Source organism: Mustela nigripes, chromosome 13 (assembly GCF_022355385.1).
Source record: "Mustela nigripes isolate SB6536 chromosome 13, MUSNIG.SB6536, whole genome shotgun sequence".
Classification (NCBI taxonomy): Eukaryota; Metazoa; Chordata; class Mammalia; order Carnivora; family Mustelidae; genus Mustela; species Mustela nigripes.
The window spans coordinates 73,286,762-73,309,978 of record NC_081569.1 but is presented as its reverse complement, the minus strand read 5'-3'; the positions used below and the strand labels follow the sequence as shown (position 1 = coordinate 73,309,978).

Genomic DNA, 23,217 nt, shown 5'->3' with positions numbered 1-23,217 from the left:
AGTTGTCTTTCTCTGCTTGACTTACTTCGCTAAGCATGATACACTCTAGTTCCATCCATGTTGTCGCAAATGGCAAGATTTCATTTCTTTTGATGGCTGCATAGTATTCCATTGTATATATATACCACATCTTCTTAATCCATTCATCTGTTGATGGACATCTAGGTTCTTTCCATAGTTTGGCTATTGTGGACATTGCTGCTATAAACATTCGGGTGCACGTGCCCCTTTGGATCACTACGTTTGTATAAGATTTTATTTATTTATTTGACAGGCAGAGAGAGAGGAGCAATCAGGCTCCCTGCTGAGCAGAGAGCCAGATGCAGGGCTTGATCGCAGGATCCTGGGATCATGACCTGAGCCGAAGGCAGAGGCTTTAACCCACTGAGCCACCCAGGCGCCCCTCAAATGTAGTTTTTAATTCAACTTCAATTTATTTTTGTATATGGTTTGAAGTAGGGATCTAATTTATTTTTAATTTTTTAAAGATTATATTTTCTTTGAGAGAGAGAGAGAACAAGCTGGCAGGAGGGGCAGAGGGAGAGAAAGAAACAGACTCCTTACTGAGCAGGGAGCCAGATGTGGGACTCCATCCCAGGACCCTGGGATCATGACAAATAGCAAAGAGCAGAATTGTTTTTGCTATTCTTTTTTTTTTTTTTTAAGATTATTTATTTATTTATTTATTTGACAGAGAGAGATCACGAACAGCCAGAGAGGCAGGCAGAGAGAGAGGAGGAAGCAGGCCCCCTGCTGAGCAGAGAGCCCGATGCAGGGCTTGATCCCAGGACTCTGAGATCATGACCTGAGCCCAAGGCAGCGGCTTAACCCACTGAGCCACTCAGACGCCCCTGTTTTTGCTATTCTTAAAGTTTCATTCTTCCATATGAGTTGCACTGAGACACAAAACAAACTATTGAAATTTGGATCAGAATCACATGGACCTACCTCATAGATCAAAGTGGGAACAAATGGGCATCTTCGTGTTACTGAGCCTCCTCAGATGTAGGAGATCTCTCCACTTACTCAGATCTTCATTTTGCTCTTCCAAAATGGTTTATATGTTTCTCTGTAAAGATAGAGCAAACTCGATGTTATTTTTATTCTTAGATAGCTGATAGATTTTATGCATGGTACCCTTTTCTCTCTAACATTTTTAACTGGTTATGTTGTAGGACAACATTACTGATTTTGCATGTTGAACTTGCAGCTAGCAAACTGCTGACTTATTAGTTCTAATATCTTGTCTTAGATTCTATGCATTGATGAATATTGAGTTTTTCTCATTCTTATGAATTCTTACATTTTACCTCTTTCTCGTATTTTATTGTATTGATTAAAACCTCCAGTATAAGATTGAATAGTAGGAGTGCTGCAGGCATCCTTTTCTTATTACTGAGTCCCATGGGAATATAGTTAGGATTCACTTTTAAATTATATCTATTATAGATGTTTGGTAGGACTCTACATTGGGTTAAGAAAATTCCCTTCTAGGGCGCCTGGGTGGGTGGCTCCGTGGGTTGTCTCTGCCTTCGGCTTAGGTCATGATCCCAGGATCCTGGGATCAAGCCCTGTATTGGGCTCGCTGCTCAGCAGAGAGCCTGCTTCCCCCTCTCTCTCTGCCTGCCTTTCTGCCTACTTGTGACCTCTCTGTCAGATAAATAAATAAAATCTTTTAAAAAAAAGAAAAGAGTAGAAAATTTCCTTCTAGTCCTAGTTTGCTACAAGTTGCTTTTTTTTTTTTATTCTGAATAGATTTTAAATTCTATAGGAAGAAATTTTTTGCTTCTATTGAGATGATTATATGGATTGGTCCTTTGGTCTCTTAAGGAACTGGATTATACTGATACATTTTCTGCTGGTGAACATCCTGTACTCTTGGGATAAACTCTGCATGTCCATGATTTATTATGTATATAGCACTGCACCAGAATTGGTGATCAAAGAGTCCTTATGTTGCAGTATGCTGTATAGCGATGGCCTCCTCTTCATACAGTAGCTTGGAAAAATATCAGAATTTAATTGTCATCAGATTTCAGTATGAAGAAAGGACTTATCTGTAGGAAACAATGGAATGAATGATTAACCCTTTTATCTCTGAACATTAATGAGATAAATTTCTATTTGTATATACATTTTTATTTTGTGTGTAAATTTCTATTATGTATATACTATCACTACCACTTTGGAATTTTTGCCATCTACGTTCCTTGTTGAAATTGTCAATAGTTGGCCTTTTCCTGGTTTAGAATTGATTATTTAAAAACTGAATGCGCCTGGGTGGCTCAGTGTGTTAAAGCCTCTGCCTTCAGCTCAGGTCATGACCTCAGGGTCCTGGGATGGAGCCCCACATCAGGCTCTCTGCTCAGCAGGGAGCCTGCTTCCTCCTCTCTCTCTGCCTGCCTCTTTGCCTACTTGTGATCTCTGTCTGTCAAATAAATAAATAAAATCTTTTAAATATTAAATTAAATTAAAACCGAATGGAAGTTTAGTTTCCTCTTAGAATGTACAAAGCTCCGAGAAAATATCAACTCCCACCCTAGCAATGAAAAAAATATAGATAATCTACAGAATCATAACTTTCCTAGACACCATCAGAAAGCAGAGGCAACCATGTGAGTTGAATGTTGAACACTGAGAAGACTGGTGGAAGAAAAATGGGACACATGAACTGTTTCACTTTTGTCAAAGTAGGGGAAGAAGAGGTTGCCATAAAAGTGGGTAGGAGGAAAGCAGCTAAAATTTTAATGAATTCTTTAAGACTGAGTGTGGGCTAACATGCAGTTTAGAACAGTTTCTCAGCATTACCCCTATTAACATTTTGGGCAGGATAATTATTTTTTGTGAAAGGCTGTCCCAGGCATTGTAGAATATTTAGCAGTGTTCCTGGTGTCTTCCTACTTGATGTCAGTAGTAACCACCCCTCCCCCCGCCCCATTGTGATCATCAAAAACGTCTTCAGACATTACCAAATATCCTTTTGGGGGCAAAATGCTCCTGACTGAGAACCACTGGTTTGGAACCATGAACACCCAGACACAAGAGAGTCTGAACTCACTCACAAGCTCTCTTCCAAAGCCTTCCACCAAGTGCTGGTGAAAGAGACAGGAGCAGAGAGAACCCCCAATTAAAAAGCAAAGATTGTCAGATTCGATACAAAACATGACCCAGCTAATACGTGGTCTACCAGAAAGTCACTCTGAAATTGAAGAAAGAAAGGGTTTAAAAGTTAAAAGATGGAAAAAGGAGATCATGCAAGCAAAGCTCAAAAGAAAGCTGGAGAAGCTATATTAGTACAAAAAAAAAAAAAAAAAAAGTACACTTCAGAACAAAGACTATTGCCAGGGATAAAGAGGAACATTACATAATGAAAAAGGGATCACATTAGCAAGAAGATGTAACTCTCCTAAGTGTATGCATCTAAAAACAGAACTTCAAAATAGATAAAGCAAGAACGGTTAGAATTAGAAGGAGAAACAGGATAATCTGCATTTATAGTTGAAGGCTTCAACTCTCCTTTCTCAGTAATTGATAGAGCACGTAAATGGAAAATCAATGAGGATATCTACAGATACAAACAATACCATCAACCAGCTTGACCTAACTGACACGTATAGAACACTCCACTTAACAAGAGCAGAATATACCTTGTTTTTCGTAAGCACACATGAAACATTCATCATGATAGACCATATCCTGGGCCAGAAAACAACCCCAACTCTTTGAACAAGACTGAAATATTACAAGTATGCCCTCTGGCCTCAATGGGGGTGAAGCTAGAAGTAAATAACAAAGGTGACTGGGAAATCTCTAAACATCTGTAAATGAAACAATCCACTGTTAAATACCCAGACATCGACAGTGATATACAAGAGAAATTAGAAAATACTTTAATCGAATTAAATGAAAACTCAAGGGGCACCTGGGTGGCTCAGTTGTTAAGCAGCTGCCTTTTGCTCGGGTCATGATCCCAGGGTCCTGGATTGAGCCCCACATCTGGCTCCCTGCTAGGCGGGAGGCCTGCTTCTCCCTCTTCCACCACCCCTGCTCTCTCGCTGTCTCTGCCAAATAAATAAATAAAATCTTTTAAAAAATGAAAACTCAAATATATCAAAACTGGGGGGAATATAAATGAGTATCGTCATCCCCCGCCCCCTTTGTCTCCCCCCCCCCACCTCCCTCTCTGTCTCTCCTCCAAAACTGTCTGGATTTTTTTAAATGATCCATTTCTAGTTGAAAAAACACATCTCTAAAACTATCTTGTCCTGGTATTTTTATTGAGAGGGGGCAGGAAAACAGAGTTTGATTAGTTATTCATTTGTTTTCTCTAATAATTTTTTACTTTTTCAAGTTTTCCTGATGCCAAACAATATGTGTATCCTCTCACTGATAAGGTTGTTCCTACATTTGTGCTTTTCAGAAGGAAAGGAAGGTTACAAGGGGATAAGGACCCTCACTGGGAAGCAGGTGCACACTGGGGGCTTGACAATCCCTGGCATGCCTCTGTGGGATGATGAGGGCATTCCTGCCTTTTCTTGACAACTTGGCCTTAGAAGAAAGCCTATGCCTTACCCCATTCTAAATGACGTTGAAGTCATCCACAGCCTTGACACATAATAGGTGGGGACCAAGAATGGACACATCTCACCAAATCTTATTTGTACATTCTCTCATGTCTTTGATCAGCCCCGCCCCTCATTTGTCTATTCTGTTAGTAATTTTATTTTTTTCAGATCTTATTTATTTATTTGGACAAGCAAGAGAGGGCATGCGTGACCATGAATGGGGGCGGAAGGAGGGAGGGGCAATTTCGAGAGTGAGGGGAGGCAGAGGAGAGAGAGAGGCAGACTCCATGCTGAGCAAGGAGACCGATTCAGGACTCAGTCCCAGGACCCTGAGATCATGACCTGAGCAAAAGGCAGATGCTTAACCGAATGAGCCACCATGATGCCCTTTACTAGTCATTTTAAAAGACCCAGCTCTTAATATTGCCAATTATCTCTATAGTTTTTTTTTTTTTCTTTCTATGGAGATGAGAGGATGGTGGTGGTAGTTTGGTCTCAGATAGCTATTGTTTGGTTTGTTGGTTCCAGTCTCCCTCCCATTCCACTGCGCCAGCCTCTTAGTTCCCCTCCAGTGGCAACCAATGTTACCAGTTGTCTTTTTATCTATCCTTTCAGCAAGACTTTGTGCGTGTATGAGCAACTATGTATAAATCATACTTAGGTAGTTGTAACTCCTTCTTATAAAAGAGCAGCATATTGTACACGCTGTCCTACCTTTCATTTAATAAATAATACATTTTGGAGATGATCATGAATCACTACATACTGAGAATCCTCATTCTTTTTAATAGTTGCACACAGCATTTGTATTTTATGACTGTTCACTGAATTGTAATCAATCTTTTGCTTTTATAAATAGTAGTATAATTAATAGCTTCTTTCATACATCGTTTTGTTTGTATCTGTAGATAAATTAGGAGAAGTGAAATTTGTCGGTCAAAAGGATTATGCTTGTGTTATTTTATTCCATATTGTCAAATTGCCAAATTGTCTGATGTTCTATAGATTTACACTGCTGCATACAATGTGTGAGAGGGCCTGTTTCATCACATCCTAACTACCGGCTAACCCAGAGTTCAATCAACTTATTGGATCTTTACCATTCAGATCATTTTAAAATGGGGAAGGTGATTAAGAGGTACAGACTTCCAGTTACAAGTAAGTCATGAGGTACAGCATAGAGACTACAGTCAGTAATATTCTAATGACAGAAAGTGACCACCCTTACCGTGGTGAGCGAGTATAATATACAGAATCATCGAGTCATGATGTTGTGCACATGAGACTAATAGGACATTACATGTCAACTATGTTTTAAAATAAAAATGTCTCAATAAATGAGTTAATTAGATAAAAATGGTATTTCAGCATAGTTTAACTCTATTTCTTTCTGTACTGCTGCAGTTGAGCATTTTCTGGGAACATCTATTCGTATCCCTGGCCCATTTTTTCCCTAAGAGTTTTTGTCTTTTTCTTATTGTTGTGTAGAGGTTCTCTATGCATTAGGAAAATAAGCCTTAGCCTAGCCTACCTTCCTCCAGCTTGACTTTCTGTTTTAACTTTACTTACACATAAATAAAGCCCCCTTAGTAGAGTCTTCTCTGGATAATTATGTATGGGCGCTTTTATTCTCATTAGCTCTTTGTCTTAAATTTCATATGGTCTGACCTAATATTGACACTCCAACTTTCTTCAGTTAATAATTAGCCACTCTTGCTGTAAAATGTGTAAGCCCAACAATTCACAGACCTGTACCCCTGGGGCAAATAATACGTTATATGTTAATAAAAATAATTAATAAAAAATAATTGGCCACTCTATCTTCTCCATCCTTATATTTACAACCTTTGCAGCCATTTTTCCCCTCCATCTCTTGTCATCAGCCTATAACTGGATTTTGTATTGCTTTATTTAATCCGATCTGCTGGTCTGAATAGATTCATTTACCTGCTCGCAATGATCAATAAATGTGGACTTATTTCTACCCAATGTTACTGCATTTTCTGTTGATCATCTATTACTAGTTTACTAAGGCTGCTATGACAAATTACTACAAAGGGGTGAATGTAAAAAACTCCGGAAACTGTTTTGTCATAGATCTGGAGGCCAGAAGTCTGGAATGTAGGTGTTAGCAGGGCCAGGTTCCCTCCTGAAGCTCTTGAGGACAGTCTGTCCCTTGCCTCAGCTAGCTCCTGTGGCTATTGGCATTCCTAGACTTGCAGCTGCATCTCTCCCATCTCTGCCTCTGTCTTCCTCAGACCAGCAGTCCTCTCCCTGTGTGTCTGACACTTAGCATTGGATTTGGATTTAGGGCCTAGCCAGATAACTGAGGGTGATCTCATCTAAGGATCCTTAACTTCATTCCACGTACAAAGACTTTTTTAAAAAGATTTTATTTATTTATTTGACAGAGAGAGAGAGAGAGTGTGTGAGAGCGCACAAGTAGAGGGAGTGGCAGAGGGAGAGGGAGAAGCTGGCTCCCTGCTGAGCAGGGAGCCTGATGTGGGGCTGGATCCCAGAATTCCAGGATCCTAGGACCCTGGAATCATGACCTGAGCCAAAGGCAGACACTTACTTAACTGACTGAGCCACCCAGGCACCCCGTGCGAAGACTTTTTTTCCAAATAAGGTCACATTTACAAATTCCAGAGATTAAGATATAATCATATCTTTTGGGGGGGCTATCAATCAACCCCCCCGCACAACATCCTTATTCCTTATTCTTAGCTCCCCCCCTTTCTTGACTAATGTTAGATTGATAAAGGTATATCTTTTTACCTTTGCTTGTTCAGAAGGTATTAGATATTTACACTAATTTTGGTCAGTATCCTTAAATTTCAACAGACATACAGCCATAAAATTTTCTAATACATTCTGTATTTTTTCAGTATTTCCATTCTTTCACAGAAAAAAATCTCCCAAATTAACATACTTTTATTTCCCACTGAATAAATCCCAACCCAGTCTTGTTTGTTATTTTGTCTAGAAATGGTGCCCAAAATTTTCAAATATCCAATGAATAAATACTGAGCATCCCTCTGTAATATTTATTTATTTATTCATTTATAAAATTATAGACATGCGTCACTTTCCAACATATTATATAAATTACAAAATATATACAAAAAGATAAAAATAGATAAATTTCGTGTAAAGATGACAAATCCTGATGCTTTCTTTCTGGGAATAAAGAAATGATTTTGTTGGCCCTCAGGGGCACATGCACCTTATTTTGGATACCACTTGTTTCAAGATTTCATTTCACTTTCAAAATAGCACACCAACTATGTTAATAAGAAATTCACTGCCTGGGGCGCCTGGGTGGTTCAGAAGTTTAAGCCTCTGCCTTCAGCTCAGGTCATGGTCCCAGGGTCCTGGCATCGAGTCCCACATCAGGCTCTCTGCTTAATGGGAGCCTACTTCTTTTTCTCCCTCTGCCTGTCATTTCCTCTGTTTGTGCTCTCTCTCTCTGGCAAATAAGTAAATAAAATCTTTAAAAAAAAAAAAAAGAAGAAGAAATAAAGAAATTCACTGCCGATTCAGAATTACATTTATGAAAATGTTTTACATTTACTATGTAAATGTTTATTTAGTAAATAGTAAACTTATTTATATAGTACTTATTTATATATATTTATATAGTATTTATTTATATAGTAAATAGTAAATGTAAATTTACTATGTAAATGTTTTACATTTACGTTTACTCTACCTACATCTTCCCTTTCCATTTACTGTCATTTGGTAAAGTTAGGATTCCTGTTGTCCAGTAGATGTAGTTCGAGGCTTTCAGTCTACCTTTGTCTACTTTTCTTTTCTTTTTGCTTCCCCATACTTCAGAATCTTCTAAAGTGTTTTCCAATTCACTTATTCTCCCTTTCACTTTTAATTTGCAAGTATTCTTTTTTTAAATTCTACTTTCAAAATAGTATTATCATGAAATGATTAAGCACCATGGAATCAGACCACTGCTCTGTTTTGAATCCTGTTCCACCACAAAAACCCTATGAGAGTTTGGGCAAATCATCTCATTGCCTTTTTCTCATTTGTGTATGGTAATAATACTATTCTTATTTCATGGGGTTTTTGTGCTGATTAAATGAGATTTAGTAGCTTAATATTTAGATTTATGCCTAGTACTTATTAAATGCTCATTAAAGTCAGATATTTCTGGGGCACCTGGGTGGCTCAGTCAATTAAGCGTCTGACTTCTGCTTTGGTCATGATCTTGGGATTCTGGGATCCAGCCTAGTGTGTCCGGCTCTGTGCTCAAAGGGGAGTCTGCCTCTCCTTCTGCCCCTCCCTCCACTCATGTTCTCTCTCTTTCAAATAAATAAATAAAATCTTTTAAAAAATGAAGTTAGTTATTTCTATTTCTAATTTTACAGAATTGAAGTCAGAGAACATAGTTGATTTTCTCTCTCTCTGGTGGAAAATTTTATTGATGTTTTATCTGGAACTTGACACTGTAAAGAATTCTGTGGATATATTCTTGAATATTTGGTTTGCAGAGTGAAGAGCTAAAAACAAAGCCAGAACCAGCTCTCCCTCTAAGGACTAGAAAAAAACTGGACATATAATTTTTAATTTACTTTTTGAGTATCAGAAAGCCAACAAAAGCTACTGGGCTCAAATCCGAGGGATCAATAGGAAAGTGGGTAAATAAAACTAAGAATATATACATAAAATGGAAAATTATGCAGTATGAAAATGGAGTAACTAGATCCATATATATCAGCATGGGTAAATGCAAAATCATTAGGGGCGCCTAGGTGGCTCAGTGGGTTAAGCCTCTGCCTTCGGCTCAGGTCATGATCTCAGGGTCCTGGGATTGAGCCCCACATCGGACTCTCTGCTCAGCGGGGAGCCTGCTTCCCCCTCTCTCTGCCTGCCTCTCTGCCTACTTGTGATCTCTCTCTCTCTGTCAAATTAAAAAAAAAAAAATCTTTAAAAAAAAGTTTTAAAAAATGCTTTTAAATCTGGAGGGAATACCTAAATCATGAGTGTGGTCATCTTGGGTGTGAGGGAGAGGGGTTGGAGAGTAGGAGTGTTGTCTAAGCGGCTTTCATGTGGATGGATAAGCACAATATAGTAAGTATATACAATGAAATATTATTCAGCTTAAGAAGGAAGGAAACTCTGACATATGCTATAATATGGATGAACCTTAAAGACATCATGCTAAGTGAGATAAGCCAGTCAGAAAAAGACAAACCCTGTATGATTCCACTTATATGAGGTACTTAGAGGAGTCAGCTTCATAGAGACAGGAAGTAGGATGTTGGTTGCCAGGGGTAGGGTAGAGGGGGATGGGAGTTATGCCATTAGACAATGGGCATAGTGTTTCAGTTTTACAAGATGAAAGGAGTTCTGGACATGGATGGTCATGATGCTTACCCAACATTGTAAATATATTTAATACCACTGCACCGTACACTTGAAAATGATTAAGATAGGGGCGCCTGGGTGGCTCAGTGGGTTAAGCTGCTGCCTTCGGCTCAGGTCACGATCTCAGGGTCCTGGGATCGAGTCCCATATCGGGCTCTCTGCTCAGCAGGGAGCCTGCTTCCCTCTCTCTCTCTCTGCCTGCCTCTCTGTCTACTTGTGATCTCTCTCTGTCAAATAAATAAATAAAATCTTTTTTAAAAAATTAAAAAATGATTAAGATAGTAAGTTTTATGTATTATACCACAATTAAAAAACTGAGATAAAAAGGACTTTAGTCTATAATGGTTTAGCATTAAAAAAAAAAAAAAGAGTTTATCTGTTTATTTATTTGAGAGGGAGGAAGAGAGAGAGAGCAGGAGGAGGAGCGGAAGGGGAAAGAATCCCCAGCAGACTCCCTGTTGAGCTCAGAGACCGATGCAGAGCTTGCTCTCGGGACCCTGACATCATAACAGGAACCAAAATGAAGAGTTGGACATCGAACCGACTGAGCCACCCAGGTGTCCCTATAATATTTTAACTCTTAAAAAACTAAAAAAAAAAAAAAAATGTTTTTTAAGGCTAAAAGGAAAATAGAATAAGACAAATAATTATGTTACACTTAGTTCATCTGTAAAGTGCTGTTAGAAATAGAATAGAGGGGATGACAAACTGAGCCCTTGGGGGGAGAGCCAGTTTCCCCACAGCCGCTGTCTGCCCCCAGGATCCAGGGGCCACAGGGAAGGTCCATGAGGAGCTGAGGTCCAATTGTTAATAACAGCTACACTCCTGCACGCTGATGGTGTGCTTTCTTTTGTGTGTATCCAGGGCTTTAGATTTGTTATCTCAATTCATTCTCATAGCAGCCTTTTGAGTTAGGTACTATTGTTACTCCCATCTGACAGATAAAATATCTAAAGCTCAGTGTGGGTAAATGATTTGCCAAAGTGACAAAGCAAGTGAGCGGTGGAGCTGTGATTTGTATCCTGGCAGGTCTGACCCCAGAGCTCAGACACTTAACCGTGCCAGTTACAATGTTTATTTTCTAGGAAGCAAAAGGGAAATGTCCACACACGTATCCTAACGTTAAGGTGTAATTCAAAATAAGAGCTATGTTAAGACTATGCAGAATATTTTGTTCATGAACATAACTGTGTCTTTATAACCAGAAAGATACAACTTGCAGATGACTGCCCTCTGAGATTTAAACTAGTAAAAAGAAATCTATAATGAATGAGAGTAGCTATCTAAAGAATTCACCTCAAGGAACAGATCAAAGTCGCAAGAGACACGTCAATGCTAAACTTCAATCAAGATGTCTAGAGTGAAGTCACATGGAGGCATAATTAATGAGAGCAATTTGGAGTTTAAAATGTTTGTATTCTTTGATGTGGTGATTCTACTTTTTGGAATCTCTACTAGGGGCATAATACCAAATACTGAAAGTTTTTATCCATAAATATATTCACCATAAGATGAGTTTTAATAGTAAAAAGGAAAACCAATATAACTATCCAAAACTAGTGAAGTGGTCAGCAAAATCAAATCCCCATATGATGGAAATTGTGAACCTCACACACACATATGAAGAATTTGTTACTGTTTGACAATTTCATATGTGTAAGGACAAATTGCATGAGGAAATCCAGTCAATGTGCTGTATAGAGACAGGGCTACCCTCCTGCTACAAATATAAAGAGATACTGAATAGTGTATAATACTGAAAATATTTGTTGAGGAATAAAATAAAAGAGATTAATAAAAAGGAATTTTATTATAAAATAATAGGAATATAATAAATAATAGGAAATTCTCAAGTCCCAGAGGGAAATAAGGAACCCAAAGCCAGTGTGGTAAGAAAGATGAAGACAATAGGGCAGTCAGTATGGACCTGGAGGTTGGTTGGCCCTTAGAGTCTAGGGCCTCGGTTTTAATATTCACATGGGGATGGAGATGAGGTGTCAGGTCCATAAAAGGCAGGTACCTTGTCTTAGCTGGATTTATTCCCTCTAAAAAAAGAGGCTAAAGCAAGGATGAAAGGGCTGGAGCCTTCCTTGATGTTATTAGCAAAGAAAGGTTCTCCAGAGAAAGAGAACCAATATGTTATGTAATTATAAAGAAAGTGATTTATTTTAAGGAATTGGCTCTTGAAATTATAGGCTGACAAGTCCAAAAATTGCAAGGTGGGCCAACAGGCTGGAGGCCAGGGAAAGCTTGATGCTACATTTGACATTCGAAAGCTGTCTGCTGCATAATTCTCTCTGGCCTGGAGGAAGTCAGCCTTTTGTTCTATTCAGGCCTTCAGTTGATTGAACAAGGCCCATCCACACATAGAGGACAATGTGCTTTACTCAAAGTCCACTGATCTGAATGTTCATCTCATCCAAAAACACCCTCACAGAAACATCCAGAAAAAGTTTTGACCACATATCTGGGCACCATGGCCCAGACAAATGGACACATTAAATTAACCATTCCACTTGGGATTCATAAGCAGGGCAGCAAAGATAAGGAAAGGGGAAGCCAAGCAAGAAAGGCATGAAGAGGTGTGAAATGGTACGTTGTCATTCTGGCTGACACTTCACGAGAAGCCTCCAAGATCACAGCAGGTGACTCAGCAAGCAAGTCTGGTTGGCATATGGTTCCGCTCCAAACAGGCTGCAGAGAGAAATGGCACTTCAGAGTAGGCCACGGGAAGGAGGAGGAAGGGGAATTTATCTGCAATCTCCCTGCCATCTCCCGTTTTCATTAGCGGAGACTCAGTCAGCAGAAAGTTGACTCAACAGTTCAGGTGTTGTCACGTGGCCTTTTCTATATGAGAATCAGTAAGGCATTTCACTGAAGTCTAGAAGTTGTGGAAGGAGTCAGGAACTCAGGGCTCGTGGATGTTCAGCCTAGCAGCAGTCAAGGTAAAAGACCAAGTGTTCCCAGAGAGAGTGATGGTCAGCCTCTAGTAGTGTCAGCAGAGTCCATAAGGCTGTTGGTGCTGAAGAAATCTACGGATGAACATAGATTTGCATCAGATATAACCCACCCCTCCTATCTCTCCAATCCACTCTCTTTATTGTATTGACTCCTGCGCTATACGGTAGAGATTTCATTTTGGGGGGAGTACAAGATGCCCTACATCTTGCCCTAGAGAGAGGTCTACATAGGAATTAGTCACAGAGCCCCTCAAGGTGGTACCCAGTTGCATACTCCTGGAAGAACTCAGAAACAAGAGTGCTTGCCGTCGGAGCTTGTCCCTGGTCATACCTGATATTCACTCTCTCTTTCCTCTACACCCATTCTAAATTTCCCTCATCTCTTGACAGCATTTAGGTTGGCCCAAGTTAATTGTCTGGTAGAGAAACCCAGACCTTTGGGCCCTTTATTTTCCCAGCTTTGGTGGGTTGCAGTTCCTGTGATTCCTGTGGTTATTATAGAACATAGGAGTACTAAGAAATGCCCAAATAAATGCCCTGAGTTCTGGAAATTCTATTTACTATCCTCTTGTGTAGAAGCAACCCTAGCTCCTCATGCTAATCAGGACTGATTACCAAACGAGTGCAATAAATCTTTCCTTTGCTTCCTGGTCCCCTGTGGCCAGGTAGAAAACTGGCCAGGTGATATCTACCTTTCCTAATTTGGAGGACTCAGTTCTCTAGGAAAGGTCATACTCCTGTCACATGACCTCACAGAGCTGTCCCCATCCTAATTTCCAGAACCTGTGAATATGTTAGGTTATATGACAAGGTGAGAATTAAGGTTGCAGATGGAATTAAGATTGCCAATCACCTGACTTTCAAATAAGGAGATTATCCTGAATTATCCAGTTTAACCCAATGTAATTATAAGGGTCCTTTAAATGTGGAAGAGGGGACCAGAAGAGTCAGAAATGGAGAAATGGCATCATTAGGAAGACTTGACCAGCCATTGCTGACTTTGAAGTTGGAAAGGGGTTAAGAACCAAAGAGTACAGGCACTAGTACAGTACTAGAAAGAGCTACTACAAAACACAAGGAAATTATTCTTCCTCGGTGTCTCCAGAAAGAAACATGGCACTAGGGCTAGGTTCAGTGAGACCCATTTTAGACTTCTGACCCATAGAACTGTAAGGGAATAAATTTGTGCTTTTTCAAGTACTAGATTTGTGGCCATTTGTTACAGCACCACTAGTAAAATCAATATACCCCTTCAGACTTAGGCGTGACAATGATTTCCACCATCACAGGCCCCAGGGCACTACACCATCCTACTCGGTTTCCTAAATCCCACCATACCTTTGAGGGGAGTTTAATAAGAGGACTATTCACAATAACCCAGTTTGAGTTGTTCCCAGTTTCCTGCTGAGCCTCTAAACTGATACAGAGCCCACAGCATCATTGCAGGACGTAAGTATCCTCAGCCACAGGAAGGGAGAGCACACTTGTCTAAAGAAAGTTCTTGCTGAATTGTCCTAAAGCACCAGTGACGAGCATAGCCCTCAGGTGGCCAATGAACGCAAGTGCAGCCTTCCTTACCTCTCTCCCCACCTCCCTTCCTGTTGTCCCAAGAACAGAACCTGAACTAGAAACTTGGAGCTCTGGTTTATAATCTGGTTTTTGCCATCAAGGGTCTTTGGGAAGAACAGCTAATTCCTCTGTGTTGTTATTGCTTATGTGTTGAAGAGCAGCACCCCCTCAGCAAGCTGTTCTGTCTCTGACACTATTAATCTATAAAATCTAAGACTACTCTGAACGTTCAAGCCTGCCCTCATGTGATGCACAGGACTTCAGCTTTCTTTGCTAAGGTCCTCTGGGCAGCATTCACCAGGCTTGGTTGTAATAACACACAGTCCAGGGTTTGGAGAACAAGATGCTGGTTTCTTTCCCATTAAACCATGCAGGACTGTTCCAGGTCAGGATGGTTGGATCAAGGATGGGGATGGGAGTTCCACTCCAGAAAATCACTTGGGCAACCAACCTAATGGCAACTCCATCATCTACAACATGTAGCTTTTTTGTTTTTTTTGTTTTGGTTTGGTTTGGTTTGGTTTTTTAACATGTAGCTTTCATGATTGTTATGGCTGCTTCCATCCCAAGAGACCAAAAAGAGCACAGAGGAAAATTTGTGGGAATGTTTTATAGGGCAAGACTGGGAGTAGTGTACATCGCTTCTGTTCTCATCCCGTTGTTGAGGAGACGGCTAGATGGTCACACCTAACTGTAAGGCAAATAATACCACTTGGACCCTAGGAAAGAATCAGTGGGCTCTGGAGAAGAGTTAGGTGTCTTTACCGTAAAAGCTCGCGCCAAACTCCTTCATCTCTCCACTCAAATTCCCATGAAGTGTCCAGAGAGCCCTCCCTCTCTGATCTCATCTAATCTTCTGCCACACCCCTCACTCCCCAGGCCCCAGACTCAGGGGCCTTCCTTCAATTCCCGAATCCCACCAAACTCTTAAATTTGCTTTTCCTTCTGCCTCATCATTTAGATCTCAGTGCCCATATCACCTTCTCAGAGACCTCTCCTTGATCATCCTATGTCATGTTGTCCCCACCTCCCAACACTTCTGTTGAGAAATAATGGCTGAGGTTTCCAGCATTAAAGGGATACACCCAATATTAAGCAACGTAATTAAAGATAAGCCTCATCTTGGCTGGAGACATCAGGGTTTTATCACAGAACACCGAAGAAAAAGAACAACTTGACAGCATTTCAGGAGTATTACCTCAGCAAAAAAAGGGAAATGAACCAGAAAGGAAGAATGGCCTAGAAGAAGCAGTAATGGGCCAAGAGTGATAAAACACGTTGGCAAGTCTAATCCTTGATGCGTGGTAAATCATAACTATTGAGAGGTTAAAAGCATCGAGGAATTAAAATACTAGACAATGACAATAGGGAGGGTAGGAGAAAAATAGCAGTGGGAAAATAAGGCATTCTATGTCTTTAGAGGAGGAGAAGGATTACCATTTTGATGAACTTTACACTTTTATTGAAAGATATAGTTAAGTGTGCATATTATTTTTTTAAATATTTATTTATTTATTTAATTGACAGACAGAGATTACCAGTAGGCAGAGAGAGAGAGAGAGGAGGAAGCATGCTCCCTGCTGAGCAGAGAGCCGGATGCAGGGCTCGATCCCAGGACCCTGGGATTATGACCTGAGCCAAAGGCAGAGGCTTTAACCCACTGAGCCACCCAGGCGCCCCTATTAAACAAAAAAAATTCCACCTAGCCACAAAAATGGATGTGGAAATACAATGTCCTCCTTCTAACCAATGAAAGAACCAAGGAAACCTCAAAAGGCAAGAAAGGAGAAAAGAAATGGGGAAGAAAACCTTGAAAAAGAAGAAGTATGTCCACATACAACAGGATTGGCAAAAAAAAAAAAAAAAAAAAAAAAACTACAAACTAAACTCACTTTTTAAAAAATGGGGGGGTCTCACATGGGCTTTTTTTTTTTTTTTTAATCCAGTTATATGTTGTTTGAAAGGACACACCTCGTTCCTACTTCTGGCTTCCCCGTGACTGCTGTGGGAATGGCCCCTGTGGAAACTACACAGTGGCCGGCCCCTGCAGCCACAGGTAGAATGGTAGTAAGCCCACTGTTAGTGGAGGGCAGAATACGAAATGAGAATGACCCACAAAGTGGGTGAATCTGTTCATATCGCGTTTTCATTTCTGGTTAGAGAGTGTAGTCACTTGGAATGTGTTGCTAAGAAGGGACAGCTGATAATGGTCTGTAAGGAAAGTGGCCAGCCCTGCTAGAAATCCAGTTTCGGCTGTGGGGAAACAATTCTGCAGCTGCCAGGATGTGAGTTTTGTCTCGGTATGGATGTCCTCTCGAGTTTTAAGAATAACTTGGGGAGGGGGCACCTGGGTAGCTCAGTGGGTTAAAGCCTCTGCCTTCAGCTCGGGTCATGATCTTAGGGGATCGAGCCCCGCATCGGGCTCTCTGCTCAGCGGGGAGCCTGCTTCCCCCTCTCTCTCTGCCTGTCTCTCTGCCTACTTGTGATCTCTGTCTGTCAAATAAATGAATAAAATAAAATCTATAGAAATAAATAAATAACTTGGGGAGGGGTGTCTGAATAACTCAGTGGGTGCCTTTGGCTCAGATCATGATCCCAGGCCCTGGGATGGAGCCCTACATCAGGCACTCTACTCATTGGGAGCCTGCTTCTCCCTCTCCCTCTGTAGCTCTCCCTGCTTGTGCACACTCTCTCTGTCTCAAATAAATACATAAAATCTAAAATCCAGGGAGTTATCTGTCCTCTGGAGGGCCTGTTTCATTACCCATAGAATAAGAACAGCAATGCCATCTCTCTGAGTTTGGGAGTTGGTAAATTAGATTCCGGAGCGTGGACGTGGTAAGCCTTTGGCAGAGAAGGAACAAAGTCGAAGAGCTGCTCTCACACAATACTGCCCCTCCCCACAGGCAGTACCGTCCCAGCCCCTACTACTTCTCAGTTCCAATTTTTCCCCCAGGGAAGCTACTTTGCACAAACCAAAATTGCAAGAACCTCATGTGCAAACCCAAATGGAATTTGTTTTAAGTTCATAAGTGTGCTAACTAGATAGTTTCTCCCTAGACTCAAAAAGCCATTTTCCTTGAGGTGCCGGGCTGGCTCAGTCAGTAGAGCCTATGACTCTTGATCTCGGGGTTGTGGGTTCGAGCACCATGCTGGATGTAGAAATTACTTAAAAATAAAATCTAAAGAAAGAAAGAAAGAAAGAAAGAAAGAAAGAAAGAAAGAAAGAAAGAAGGAAAGAAATTATCCTTTCTCTCACCCCCTTCTTCTCCTAAGAGATCAGGTCCTTGATGTGGCAGGACCATAGAATTCTAGATCCCTTGAAGGCCCTCAGTAGGGAGTAGGGTGTGTCGTCTTTAGCTTTGCTTTTGGTGCCTTCTCTTCTCATCCACTGAAGTCTCTTTGTGCTAGGATTCACTTGTACAACAGGAAAATAGACACCATCTGCCCCAACTCAAGTGCAGCTCCCCTCTTCACCTTGTCCCCATTTCTCATGCTGATCACTGCAGATAAATATTATTCCTGTGTTTTGGGGTGGGGAGGAGCAGTTTGGAGCACCCAGATTTGAGCCCAATCCCCGCTGGAATTTAGTTCTTTCTGCATGCTGGGTCCTTCAGGGCCTTCTGCTGTAAGAGAGTCAATGGCAGGGGCACAAGAGAGCACCAGGTGCTGTGAGAAGAGGTTGGAAACACAGAACAGGGTCTGTCTGGAAAACATATCCTCTGGCCCTGACTCACCACGAAGAGAGTGATGGTGCTGTTATCTCTATGACCTCTGAGAGACACAGACTTTACTAAGGTATTGGTACCCAGTGACCAAGGGCCACACTCAAAACCTTAGAGGGATCTCCCCAACGTGGTATCCGACTCTGTGGGGGACTGTCCATGGTCACAGCTTACACTGACAGCTCTGAGCACGTGCAGGATGACATCAATAGGTAAGGTGGCTAACCTCTAAAATAGACCCAGTGGTCCCTGTCTCCAGGTAGTCACACCCCTGTCTCCTCCTCCGTGTACCATGGTTTTTGTCCATGTGATTGATAGCATATGGCAGGAGCATAGCGTGTCACTTCTGAGGCTAGGTCATAAGACATATCATGGCTTCTTTCTTGCTCCCTCAGATCATCCACTCTGGGGAAAGCCAGCTGCCATATTTTGAACAGCCCTATGGAGACAGCTTACAACAGACAACTTAGTGAGAAATGGAGGTCTCCAGATAACAACCTGAGAAAAACTGAGGCTCAGCCAGGTAAGTGAGCCCTCCTGGAAGTGGAACCCCCAGGCCCACGCAAGCCTTCAAATGACTACAGTCCTGGCCTACATCTTGATCGCAGCCTCACAGGAGATCCTGAGCCAGAACCCCCCAGATAAGCCAGTCCTAGATTCCTGACTCTCAGAAGCTGTTGAGAAAAGAAATGTTTGTTGTGTTAAATCACCATAACAATAGATAATAAAATAACATTCTCTGGCACAGTTACAAACAAAATGGAGTTGAATGTCATAAACCCTGCTGTGTAAATATGCATGAAACTCTAAATGCATTTGATGGAAAGTAAAAGTTAAATAATACTAAGATATGTTCAATATCATGGTGGGGGGGTGTCTTATCCAAGACGTATACTGGGAGGGTTTATAAGATTTCTTCAGAGAATGCTGGTACTTTCTCACTCCCCCATCTCCAGGGAGGAGAGGACAGGAGGCCACTTTCCAACATAAACCACAAATATTGAGAGGGGGGCCTCCACCACATCCTCGTGGGCTTGGTGTATGTTCCAAGACGACCTGGAGGGGTGGTCTTTCATGATTGCTTCACTTGGGCCTGAGAAGGCTAAAGCTTCGTGTGGGACAGAACAGGGAGCCTGTATTTCCAGGGTTTGTTGGAGAGTTGAGGGTTTTCCATGGAACAAGTGTTTGCCACTCAACAGAGGGAAAACCAGGCTGGAACCACTCTCCCCCTAAGAAGACCATGTGGAAAGTAGAGAGGCTCTGCTGGGTCAGGGTTTGTGGATCACTGGCAGAGGGCTAGGCTGAGGTGGGGGAACAGAAGCCAGAGGAAGAGAGGAAAGAAGGCTTACCTTTGGGTAAGGGATGAAATGCTGATTATTATTTTGGCTGGACTCCTCATTAAGAATTTTCCTTATGAGGGTTTCTGAACATATGGGAAAATGTCTATTATATAGATTTAATGATTGTTCATGTTTGTGTATTTACTCCATCTTTTTTTTTTCTAAGGTGTTTTGGGGTAAGTTGCAGATATCTGGCATTTCACACTTCTGGGGATTCCACATTGTCTTTTAGAGAGCAGGAACATTTTCTTGTGTGCTCCAGCAAAACTGTCACACGTAGTGGGATTAATGGTGATTTTTTTGGAGTCCCCTAATGCCCAATACATATGTGGTTTCCTTAACTGTCTCCAAGATTTTTTTTTTTTTTAAATACAGTTGATTTGTTCATGTCTAGGAAGATAAACTAGAAACTTTTAACTTTTAAGTTGAGGCTATTATTTGTAACTTCAAGTGACACAGGATATTCCCAAAGAATGAGCAGAACTCCATTTAAGAGTGTAGAAATTTTATCCCTGCTGAACAATTCTGAAAGAAATGACAGAAAACAAAACAAAACAAAAATGACAGAAAACAAGGGGGAAATACGTATTTTCATAATTTCCCCCTCAAAAAAAGAGGGATTTAGGGGCGCCTGGGTGGCTCAGTGGGTTAAGCCGCTGCCTTCGGCTCGGGTCATGATCTCAGGATCCTGGGATCGAGCCCCACATCGGGCTCTCTGCTCAGCGGGGAGCCTGCTTCCTCCTCTCTCTCTGTCTGCCTCTCTGCCTACTTGTGATCTCTCTCTGTCAAATAAATAAATAAAATCTTTAAAAAAAAAAAAAGAGGGATTTATATTTCATGAAGGTGACAGACACCATCAGAGAGATGCTCTAAGAAGTTTATTCACATCTTTGTCACCCAGATTGTTTAAACACTGCACAGAAACCTTATCCATTGCTGAGGCACATGTAAATTTGTACCAGCTCGATGCAGGGGCCTGTGGCAGTGTCTATCAAAATTTTAGAAGCATACACTCTTTGATCCAGCAGTCTCAGAAATGTATTCTGTACCTATCCTTGCCATGTGAAATGACTAAGAAAAAAGATATGCTTTGGAGCATTGTTTGGAATAGCAGAACATTGGAAACAATCATACAAGTCCATCAGTGTGGGGCACCTGGGTGTCTGACCTTTGATTTTTGGCTCAGGTCATGATTTTGGGGGTCGTGAGATCCAACCCCACAATCCAGCCCTGTGATGAGCTCTGTGCTCAGCGGGGAGTCTGCTTCTCTACCTCTCCTTCTACCCCTCCCCCCACTCATGTGTATGCACTCTCTCTCAAATAAGTAAATAAATATTTTTTGTAAATAAAAAATAAAAATGACATGAAATTCCATCAGTTTTACACATAAATGAATGTATATATGTAGTTTGTATTCATCTGTATGATATACATGTATATATTATGTATACTATACATGCGATACAGTGTTCCACAACAGGAATACTACAGAGTGCTCTAGGCCAGCAGGAGAGTGAGGCTAGAGGTAGAGGCAGACTGTTAAGTGGAAACCAGTGAAATGTGGATCCAGGTGCTGAGTGCCTGCATGGGGGTCATGCCACTGTTTGCCCTCACCCCGCCCATCCTGCCCAAGGGTGACCCCTGTAAACGACATCAACAGACTGTCTTGTTCTGGGGCTCAAGCTGGATTTTCAATATTGCAGCATGAGGACAGAGGGAGGAGAAGCGGGGTGGGTGTTAATGCCCCTGGCCTCCTCCCTGTGACGCTCCACTGGCCCTGAGGCTCACAGGAGTCACTGCCCGTCTCCCTGCATGATGACTGGCCCTGGGCATCACACTATCCCTTGTGCTTCTCCTGTGTCCTGTCCACACTTCTGTAAACCGTCCATTTATTATTCTTGACTCAATGACTCATTTTGTGGGGGCCATCTGTTTTCTGTCAGGGCTCTGACTGATAGGAGATGTTAGCCTTAGGTTAAAAAAAGGAAAAAAAAAAAAAAAAGAAAGGAAAAAAAAAGAAAGTGTTTGTGTTGAGGAGGGGGACATATGTACTTGCGCATGCTCTGCATCTCTAGAAAGCTGCCTAAGGAACCGCTGGCCGTGGTTGCTTCCAGGAAAGAAAACAGTGGCTGGGGGTGGAGAGCAGGAGGAAGGAATATCCAGTTTTACTGTAAACTTTTTTTTGTTCCTTTTGCATTTTGTACTTCATGCAGGTATTACTTATTTAAAAAATAATTTTGTGTTTTTTTTAGAAAATAATAGAAAGGAAAGACTGCAGAGGGACTTGGTGCCAGAAGGCTTCAGAGACAGCTGTCCCTGCAGCACGTGGATCCCTCCTTCCCCAGGCGTGACTGCCTTTCCTGGCAGGTACTCCAAGCCACCAACGGAACAAAGAAGAAACAAAGGTATAATGAGCAAGCTTCTTCCACTATACACTACAGACAATAGGTGCAATATTTTGAAAAAAAGAAAAAAAATCTGTCTCATTAGTTAACTCTTTTAGACCATTTGCTGCTATGTACAGGAAGGCGTGGGGTTTGAGGTGATGGCAGCAACCTCACATCGGCAGCTGTGGGTCCTCATGTCGTCCCTTCCCCATAGTGACCAGGCCAGAGTCTGCTTAGGTTTTGCACCTAGGCCCACCTTTTAGTCCCTCCCTGATCTCTTTGCCACTACAGAGCCCAAACTTGCCTATGCCTGGTCAAGTCCCAGCGACACAGCAGAACTGTGGCTGTGAGAGGAGAGCCCTGCCTTCCTCCTCCTGCTCCTCAACCAGGGCCGGCCCATTACTTAGCAATGGCTCTATTTTTGTCGTGCTCATTATACTGCAGCACTGTTCATTTCCATCTCATTATTGTTGGGGGGAGGGGGTCATCCGGAGGCTTCGTTGCCCAGGAGACTGGGGGGGGGGGGGGGTGGGGGGTGGCGTGGTAGGGAGAAGCTGGGCACTCAGCTGTCTTCCGCAGGCGTGGCTCATCCATCATCTGACAAGACTGTCAGGTCTCTCTCTGCTGGTTGTAGGGTGACCACCAGAGCCCATCACTTGTTCTGGCTCTTTCTCCTGCCAGAAGCAGATCCTCCCCTTCTTAAACAGAGATGGAGAGACATATCTAGATTTAAGGATAGAGAAAACAGAACAGCCATACAAATCCCCTGTGTGAATCTGTCGGGGACGAAAAATGTCTCGGGGTGACTGGCTGCTGTATTAGAGGCACGTGGGGTAGAAGCACTCCTGCCCTCAAGGACACAGGTCCCTGGCTACTTCCCCCAGCCAATGGGCCATGGCCATGGCGGCTGTTGCTAGAAGTCTCCATGCGCAGGACATTTGCATAATGGCCCCCAGGACTTTTGCCCCGGACTTGACTGCAGCGACAAGAAACAGGTTAGATGGCCACAGGGAAAGGGGGAGCAAGGCACTGCTGTCGAGAGGAACTGATGACCTTTGCCTCTGCCCTGAACCCTGAGGGTTCTGCAAACCTCCCTCCACACACTCCGCACTCCAGTGGCAGGATGGAGGGCCCTAAGCCTCTCCTGTGATGTCTCTCAGCTGGAGCTGCTCCTTCTCACCCTGTGAAATCAGATCTCAGACGTTACCTCTTCAGTGAACACTTCCTGGACCTCTTCCCTGTATCCCTCTGACAAAGTAAGGCGTGCTTTTCTCCGAAGTCCT

General features: G+C 42.1%; 1 long non-coding RNA gene across 1 annotated transcript in view; it reads left to right on the top strand.

Annotated features, from left to right (window-relative positions):
• The window catches only part of LOC131999825 (uncharacterized), a 182,179-nt gene extending 163,491 nt beyond the window's left edge, over positions 1 to 18,688 (top strand). The window contains exon 4 of the long non-coding RNA XR_009399117.1: positions 18,603 to 18,688. This is a non-coding gene — a long non-coding RNA (uncharacterized LOC131999825). The remainder of the gene's footprint in view (positions 1 to 18,602) is intronic.
• Positions 18,689 to 23,217: the final 4,529 nt, after the last annotated feature.